At 38.1% G+C, this 9,861-nt stretch overlaps 1 protein-coding gene across 1 annotated transcript in view; it reads left to right on the plus strand.

Moving 5' to 3' along the window:
• Window positions 1-4,179, plus strand: part of LOC101852103 (serine-rich adhesin for platelets) — a gene marked incomplete in the record, with an annotated part of 129,756 nt that extends 125,577 nt beyond the window's left edge. Inside the window, 1 exon segment of the mRNA XM_035970621.1 lies at window positions 3,963-4,179.
• Window positions 4,180-9,861: the final 5,682 nt, after the last annotated feature.

Below are 9,861 nucleotides of genomic sequence, written 5' to 3' on the forward strand. Positions count from 1 at the left end.
CCCTTCCATTATTACATATTACAGTTCTGCCAGGTTCCCCAAACGTCATCTCCGCCTCATCTAGGAAACTTTTCACTCCCCAGTGACCTACGCCATGTCTGAGAAATTCGTCGGAAATATTTTTATTTTATTTCATTTTATTTCTTTTTGTTTCTTTGTTGTTTTTCTTGCATTTCTGTTTTTTATATTATTTTTTAAAATATTTTTGGCATGTCTCCTTTTGTTTTATTATTTCGTTTTTCTCTCTGCGCCCTAACACCCCCCAACCCTCTCCCGTCTGCCGTATTCGTTTTGAGCAGTTTGCTGAAATAATCATTTGCAAAGTCAGCGTCATGGACTGCAGTACATTGTGGTGTTTTATTTTGCTTTCCTTAAAGAATAGTCGCACCGCCAAATTATAGCTTGATGGTGAAGTGAATTTTGAAAAAAAACAAAACAGAAAAACTCTGCTTTTGTATGTTTGTCGTGTTGTTTTGTTGCTTTGAATTTTTTTTGAATTTTTTTGGGTGGGGGGTGGGGGGAAGAGGGTTGGAAGGGGGGATTGGTGAGGGTTGGAGGGTTAAAAAGGCAAGCTTAGCCTGTTTTGTAAATGTTGGGCTCCTGTGGAGGTCTTGTAGGGTCAAATGAATACGAAATGTACATATTGCTCAATCGTGGCTGGGATAAGCCATCTGAAAATATTCTTGTGCATGTAGATAATGGATACCCCCCCCCCCCCCAGGATAATTATAGATTCTGAAAAAACAACAACCTTTGGTCACTAATCTTGGGATCACGAAACACATTGCCAGCTTCCTGTCATTATCCCTACGACTACAAGTACTATGACTGGTGGAGCAACCGCCTGGCGAAGTGTGGGCGTCCAAGTGGCGACTCGCCGGGATTTCCGAACTGGTTCGACTCATTGGTGGTCTCCCAAAGTGGGTGGTTGACGGGTGCTCTGTAGTGGTTTGCTTCTTTTTTCCTATGAAACATATATCGTCCTTATCTCCCCTTCTTCTTTTATTTTATGTTTGTTACTCTCTTCTCACACCTCTAATCTTCTGGCGCTCATACGACCTTATGCAGTTGCGAGCGCCGTAAAACTTCTACTAAAACAGGTCTCCCCAGCTCCAGCGATCGTCAATGTTCAACGCCCCCATCGACACGAGCTGAGCCATTTAGGAGGCAGGCTGCAAAGCGTATGGATCGGATTAACGAGTAAATTTCCTCTTTTGAAAGTGGTGGCACAGAGTTCCCCACGTCATGTGGATACGATAGTAAAACATGACGTACGGATAGAGTTAAAGAAACTCGACCACATAGTAGTAGTCCATTGACCAGACGATTCCGTCCACCTGCGATGTAATGTATCATAAATGGAAAATTGTCGTGTGGGCGTCGGGTTTCACCTGCACACAAATTTCTATCAAGTTGCAGATACGTCCTTTTTCACTCTGGATCAGCGTGTGGTGATAATAAGGTAGATAAAACCTTTTGGCCCCTGGAACTGGAGTCTGTCAACATCCGGGCGACCCCCAGTGAGCGCCGGCCCCCGGTGGGGTGTTCAGTATTCCTAACACACGACTCTCTCGGGTCCCCCCGCGCTAATGAACGAAGTTGTCTTGTTGCAAAGTGCAAATTGGGTCAGGTTAATTTTCACGCTCAGCCGCGCGCGCCCCCTGAGTCAAGGGAGTGAGGGGGGAGGTGACGGGGGCGTCCCCTGGTGGCTAAATGAGTTGAGACCCGCTTTTGGAGACATCGGCGGGTGCGCGTCCAAGATTTCTTTTAGGGAACAGAGAAAAAGAGACGAGCAGTCTGGGGTGGGACTTGTTTCTTTCTGTATGTCATGTATTCATGCGCCTTTTCTTTTATCTGGTTTATTTCGTTATTTATTCTTTCTTAATTTTCCATTTTTGCCCGTGGGTAAACCTGACAGAAAATGAAATGATACAAGGATTGCGTGGGGTCTCTATATTTGCAGGTTGGATGGGTTATTTTTTCATGTTTGTTTGTTTGTTTTGTTTTTATGTGTGTGTGTGTTTGTTTTGGGGTTTTTTTGTTTTTTGTTTTTTTTTTTGTGGGGGGGGGGGGGGGGGGTAAGATCTATTTAGATACACGTATATCATTTTATTTATGTATTTATAGATACAATTTTGCTTTTTTGATTCGCTAATCATGTTATTTTATATAATAGATTTATTGTTTTATTTTTGTATTTACTTATTTATTTATTTATAATATTTATTGTTTTTAAAATGCCGTCATTCATTTCTGTCTCGGGTGTTTGAGTTTCTCAAGTTATGGATCCGTTTTAAATGACAGACTGAAATTGCCAGTCGTTATGTGGACTCAGTATTAAGTAAATCATAATTATTTTTGCTGAAAATGTCGGTGGAAAAGAGTGAAGAGAGGAATGAAAGTATAGACGGTTGTTTTCGAAAGCTTTAGAGTAAATCATCAACTTACTGATAACATAATATCATGATGACTGATGACTTAATTAACAAAGAAAAAGGCAATCACTGTTTGCAGACAGAGACCTTGAGATCTTTATTGACGATTAAACTGGTTTGAAAGGTGATATCCTGGTTGAAAAACCGCTTTTATAGTTGCCAGTTGGTAGTCTACAAAACTTAATAACAGTTCGCTGTCCTGGCTGCTTTCGTCACAACGATGCGTCCGTCTCTCAGATACGCTCGTTTATGTTTTTAAAGGGGGCTCTCGTGGCCTAGAGGTTAAGGTGTTGGCCTCTCATTCAAAGGTCCCGGGTTCGAATCCGGTAGCGACCGAAACATTTTCTTCTCTAAAATTGTCTCCTTTCACCCCCTTTCCTGCTCTCTAGCATTGTTCTGTTGTCTGCTTTCATTTCCACTTTCTGCCCCCACCCCTTCACCTCCTTTGCCCCCTCCTCTGGGCTCCTGACTCTTTCTGCAGCCTTTCTACTGCTACTCCTTGGCTCCTCCTTACTGCTGTCTTTCTGCCACACCCCTGATCTTCTGGTAGGAAAGATCTACACCTAGCCTTCTCGGACAAGGGCAAAAAATCTCAAAGAGCCCGTGTGCAAGTTGCGCACGTTAAAGACCCTTTGGTGGTCTAATATCGATAAGAGTAGTCTTCGGCCACCACCAGGGCAAAATTCAAAATTTCCTACCAACTGAAAATATTAGATGTGTCCCGCGCGCTCATATGACCGTATGCAGTTGCGAGCGCCGCAAAACACTTTACAAAAACAAACAAAAAAACAAACATGTTTTTAAACACACGGTTCAGCTGGATGGGGTTGGGTTGTTGTTGTTGTTGTTTTTTTGGTGGGGGGGGTTGTTTGTTTGTTGGTTGTTTTTTTTTGCTGATGAGTGCATTGTTTGCTCCCTGGGTCGTAGGTCTTTCTTCTTTACTTTCCCTTCGTTTTTCTTTTCTGCCTCTGTTTCTTACTTTTTTCCCCTGCACGAAATGGCCTTTATTATGTCAACGGGTTACTCTTTCTTGCTTCTCTTTCTTTGATGAAACAAACGAGTATCTCTGTCTGTCTACTTGGATGTTGCATTTCTCTTACTACCACCATCACCGCAACCAACAACAACAAGCTCACAACAACAACAACAGCGACAACTACAACAACAACTACTACAACAACTACTACAACAACAACACGCTCACGACAACGACAACAATACGCTCACAACAGCAACAATAACAACAGCGAAAACAACAACAACAATAACAACAGCGACAACAACAACAATAACCACAGCAGCAACTACAACAACGACATCTACAACAACAACAACAACAACAACAACATCGACAACAACAAACAACAAGAATAACAACATCGACAACAACAACAATAGCAACGGCGACAACAACAACAACATGAACCATAACAACAGCAACAACAACAACAATAGCGACAACGGCAACAATGACAACAGCGACAACAACTCTTAGATAATTATTCCCTTTATTTTTCTTTTCCTATTCAGGCTGTTGGTCAGCGACCAGGGCAGGACGGTGAGCCTGATGAGCATGTCGGCAGCCCTGAGTGCTCACTGGACCAAACAGCTGTGACGTCATGGATCTTCAGACATTGATACGTCGTATACCTAAACGCATATATGATATAGATATATTACATACATGTATTTATCTGTCCAACATGTATTTGTGTTGTATATGTATGCACACACACACACACACTCACACGCACACAAAGACATGTACACGCTCTCAAGCTCACACACACACACACACACACACACACACACACACACACACACACAAACAAAAAAACACACATATACACACACCCACACACACACCCGCACACACAAACACACACACACACACACACACACACACACACACACACACACACCCTATGTTTGTGTGTGTGTGTGTGTGTGTATTGGTCGTTCCAGCTGTGCTATACTGTTCACCTGTAATGACCAGGGGTAGGTTTGGGGGGTTGGGGGGGGGGGGGATCAGTGTGCAGCAGTAAAAGGAGGAAGCTGTGTTGTAAAGTCAACTCTCCAAGGTAATCAGGGAAGAGTGTACAAGGCTTGAATACTGATGCCCCCTTTACTGGAGCATGTTAATCATATTAAAGTCATTGCGATAACAGCTGATAGACTATTCAGTGAAAGGCTTTGTCCTTGCTGAAGGCCACTCTCAGCAATCGGACAGCACCCTGCTTAGATTTTCCCATGTTATTTTTTTAGCATGCTAATTAGTAACATGCTATATAGTATAGGCATAAAAATCATTTTTCACTCTATATTGTTTGTTCTGAGTTTTTATTAGATCATTTTGTGTATTTTTGCTAAGTTTTTTAAATGGTATAGTTGTTGTTTTGTTTTGGGGGTTTTATGTTTATTATTTGTTTTTCAAGTATGATATGGAGAACAGGATTTTTATTTCATGTCAGCTTTATGCTTTTCTTTGGTGGAAGTGTTTATATTTTGTGAGAATAGTGATCCAACATGAGGATTGTCTGTGCTTGTAGACTAAGAGCTTTGCTGATATATAACGGTGTGAGGTGTACTGCTTATAATAAAACATGTAGCCTTTGTAGAGCTTTGATATCCTAGTATTGCATGGTTTGTCTTTGCATAATATTTGGAATACATAGTGCATGCTATTTTCTTTCTCCTCTTCGACCTAACGAGTTACCCACCCAAAGAGCCATTGAAGAAGATTGTTTGGTGTGCTTCCCTCACACCTTTATAATCCATTTTTTTTTCTTATGTCATTTTAATTTTTTTTCTTCAGTTTTATATGAGTTTCTATGTGAATGCTCAGTGGTTAAAGTTTACTTACAATATATTTTACGTATACTTGTTGATGACCTATATTGCTGTTTCTGTCTATGACAATTTGGTCATATGATTTCTTCAGTTAATCTCTTTGGGTTTTTTGTCTTTTTTTCCAAGTCCCAGAGAAAGAACAACAAATCAAATGTGTCTGTTTTATGCCTGTTTCAAGATTTATGGATAGAACAAACATGATAGCAATCAATGCCTGTTTCAAGATTTATGGATAGAACAAACATGATATCAATCAATCCCTGTGTTATTTGTCCAACTTTTGCGCCCATGTGCATAATATGACAGGGTTTTGACACAATTATGGGTTTGTTTTTTGTTTTTTGGTTTTTTTTTGTTCGATCAAGCAGTACTATTGTGAGCACAATAATTGTTTTCCTTGTGAAAAGCTACACTACCAAGATCATGGCATTTGTTATGGGCAGAAGTTTGTTTTCTTCTTATTTATTATTAATGATTCCGTTAATGAGTTTTCTGTTCCAAAAGTTGATTAACCCTAACAGAGTAAATAGCTTTATACATTTGATTGTACGGCATCAGTGGTGGGATGATACCAAAGAGTCTTGACCAGTAGTAGAGAATCTTTGATGATACTGTCTTTTTCTGAACTGGTTTAGCTCACCATATTATGTTGCTCACAAGAGCCCTCAGTTGAACACTAAGCAGGCTACACTACGTATACTTTACCAGTAGCGCCACCCCGTACCCTTACTTTTTTAACAGAGATGCTAGTTATGTGTCATTTTCAGCTTTGGGGACGGCGAGTGTAATCAGAATATTTGTTTTATGCTAACTAAAATTGGAAACGAGTGTTTGACTTCTGACTTCTACTGCGGCTGTTTCATGACCTTTGAATGCCCTTTTTTAAAAAAATCTCAATTTAACTCTCTATAATGTTTTTAATTTCCGTTTCATCATTTTGCAAAAGGAAATACTGCAATCAATATTTGTTAGAATTTTCACTGTTGGCCTCTACTCTCATATTATGTTACCCTCTTTGATTTGCATTTGCCCTGGTCCGTTGATGTAATCGATACTGGGTGTCATTTGAAGTTTATGGTTGTGTAGGAAGGACAATTACAACAGAACACTCTTATGTAAGCCCTTTCCTTCTGATGCTCCCTGCCACGTGCTCACTATGATAGGTTCGTGTGATCACGTCATGGAAATTCATGTGAATCTCTCTAATTATTTTTTCCCAGTCTTATACTTTTTCATTCTGTCTTTTCATTCACTTTTTGTCCCGCGTTTTCTTTCATTTAGTCTTTATAGGTTGTAGCTTTTGACCTGTTCATTTATTCATTTTTGCATCTATCCGAAGTTGGTCTTTAAATCTTGTTATTGGGATCCTCATTTAAAATGACCTTCTTGCTTTTACGACGATGCCTCACATGTTTTTTTTAAGTGTTTTTTTTTGGGGGGGTGTAATTGCTTTGTTTTCAGTGGGAACGGAAAATGTTACTCGAGGTGTAGACATGAAATTCGGACTTTTAGTTGAGTTTTTTAAGGCAATAATTTCAAGGCACTTAGTTCAGTTTAGTAAGTTTCATATCAGTTTCATCATATGTGTAATCAGTCTGTCTACAGTTCTTATAAAATTCGTTCCAGTGCTGCAGATGCTTCTTTCCAAAGCAAGACAATAAATACATTAGTCATTGCTTGTATTGTGTTCTCGCTCTGCTAGCAATCCATATTGAGTAGTTACCCGTTACAACTCATAACGCAATTATAATGTTTTAAGAAAAGAAATAAGATTGATTATCAATCAGACTGATCTTTTGCGTCTCACGTGCCATAAGTGGTGTTTGTAAATTCTGAGATTAATATCTTTTTTGCCTTTAAAAAAGATTGTTTCAATACTTTTTCTTAAAAATGAGAAACTCATTATTCTTAGTAAGTGGAAATTGCAATATTGGCTTTCAAATTTTAGAGTGTTTTTATTCTTAAAAAATTATAAAATGTGCATTATTTCAAAATGTACATATCGGTTTCATCATGAGTTTTAAGAGGGAATGTGGTGGCACCCGTTGTATGATTATATCTCTATACTACAGTTTATCTTATTCAAAGTGAAAACTTCTTTCACGCTCCTGATTTGTCTGTTCTTGTGGTGACCCCTGACCCTCATTCCCACACTAGTTTTCTACGTATGGTTGCTGGGAGCCACTGGCTAGTTGACCTCTTTGCTACCCCTCTATTGTTCCTTATGTCTCCCTCTTCTTGCTTTTGTGGAATGACAACAACTGTGATTCCTATGAGAAAAAAAAAGTCTCCTGTAGATATGTGAATTTGAAGGACTCCCTAGGAGAATCGACTGCTTCCTAGATCATCTAAATTGTGTTTAATGGGTGCCTAAAAAAGATACTGAAATTATCATTGAAACAAAACTTGAAATGCCACAATTTTGTCAATGTAACAGTCAATCTTTACTTTTGAAAGTGAAATAAACCCATTATGGTTAAATATATATCAGAGCAAGAGGACAAACAATGATATGCAATAGGTTTAAGATATACGAGTAATATTGGCAGTAATTCATTATTTGCCTGCATACGTTAATTTAGTATTTCTGAAGACTTCTGAATGTGACGCATCTAATGTACTTTTAGGTGTGTTTTTTTTCTATTTGTTTAGCCATTCATTTACTTCCTAGTCCCTTAATGTACATAATAAATTTCTCTATTGGGTTTTATGTCCTCATTTGAAGATAATTTAGCTCTTTATTTTCTGTAAACATGGAGGTATGAAATCAGCAACCAATCTAAAATTCAATCAAAGCCATGATTAATATCTGATCTTATTACCTTCTTTTCCTAAAAGCCCCTCCGCTAAATGACATGTTTTTCCTGCTTGAGATTAGAATTGATTCTGTTTACAGCTGTAATGGGATATCATGTTTTGTGTAAATATCCTTCCTGATTACTGGGGGGAATTTTTTAGATGCACAGTGTAACTATGATCTGAATCTGCTTCATTCTTATTAGTTACAGATTAGGTGTTAATCTTGGAACAGAATCGGTTAACATTTGCTCTGGTCCGAATTGATTAACTCTTGAGGTTTTTAACATTTTTTATTTGTACCGTGTTACAGGAACAAGGTGAAGAAAAACTTGGGTGTGGAGTAAATTCAGATTGTCTTTGGAGTTTTCAATTAATCCCGTGGGTTGTTGGAGGACCACTGTGGGAGGTCCTACTTCTTTACTTTCCCTTTGTCGTTTCTGTCTGTCTGTTGTACTTTTCCCCAGTACTAAAATTAAATGGCCATTATTCAGTCCATGTGCTTCCCTTTACTCAAAGAAGCAAACGAAAAAAATCAATAAATCCCACCCATTTGGCTCAGTTTTTACTGAAGATGTACGAAACTTCAGTTATTCTGCCTGTGAAAAATAATCTAAGAGTTTATTTACGGGGGGGGGGGGGCTCATTTTTATAACTTCTGTACCTTACCATCCCAAACCATACCTTCTATAATTTGGAAAGAAGTTTTGAAATGGTATCAGGTTCCACTCGTAGATAGCTTAACAGTGTTTGTAGGGTGTTTAAATTCATACCATACCATCCCTATTTTTCATTTTTAATGTTTTTTTCTCTGTTGTAATTGTCCTTTGAAGAATATCAAATGTAAACCAGTATGAAACATGTTTTTTATGTTGATACTGTTTATTACTGTCTCTTATAAAATCATGATTTTAGTTACTTTTAAGTATATTGTCTCCTTTCATATTGAAATGGGTTTTTTTCTCCTGTTTTAGGTACATACTATTTTGAATTCAATATCTTTACAAGTTTTCTGTGGTAATACCTGGTGCATTTTTTTTAAAAACTGAAACATATTACAGAATATTTTAGTTCTCAATCAAATATGCCTGGAAACATACGCCCACAAACTCAAACTCACACACATACACACAATACACACCCACTCTTTCTCATATGCCCTCTTTAATGGAGGCATATTGTGTATTCACATGAAGCTATCATTTTGTTTGCAATGCATACAAAACTGCAATTCCTGTTTTTATCATATGAAAATTTTCCTGCTGAGCGCAACTATCAAACAGCTTTCATTTTGTTTTCTCTCTCCTTCTGTTGATGCTACAAGACTCTGGTTCTTCTGTGAAAATCAAAAAAAAGATTTGAAGTTTGAAGTATTTGAAAGAAAATCAAACTTTGTCTCTGTCAAACAAAAGCCAAAGAGTATTTCCGCCTGCTTGGAATGAAATGTTATGCGAAATAATTTTTGTTTCTTCTGTTTAATGATTTCGCAGGATTCCGCTGGCTATTTTGATTTTACGCTCTACATAAGCTTTCTCGAGATGGGTAGTCTAAATCAGAAGTGTCAGTCTTTATTGATATTAGTCAGTCTGTTTACAATTAACTTGCTTTTTCTTGAGACATACATGAAAATTAATGTATATGGTTTGTTGTATGGTGGCAGTGAATGATAATCTGTGCTCCAAAGCTTGAAATACATGTATGTGCTACGGTCAAAGTTCAATACTTGCAATTGTATTCTTTCATAACTGCATGTGAATATATTTGTCTCGCTTCTCGCAGA

Source organism: Aplysia californica, unplaced genomic scaffold (genome assembly GCF_000002075.1).
Source record: "Aplysia californica isolate F4 #8 unplaced genomic scaffold, AplCal3.0 scaffold00295, whole genome shotgun sequence".
In the NCBI taxonomy this organism is placed as follows: domain Eukaryota; kingdom Metazoa; phylum Mollusca; class Gastropoda; order Aplysiida; family Aplysiidae; genus Aplysia; species Aplysia californica.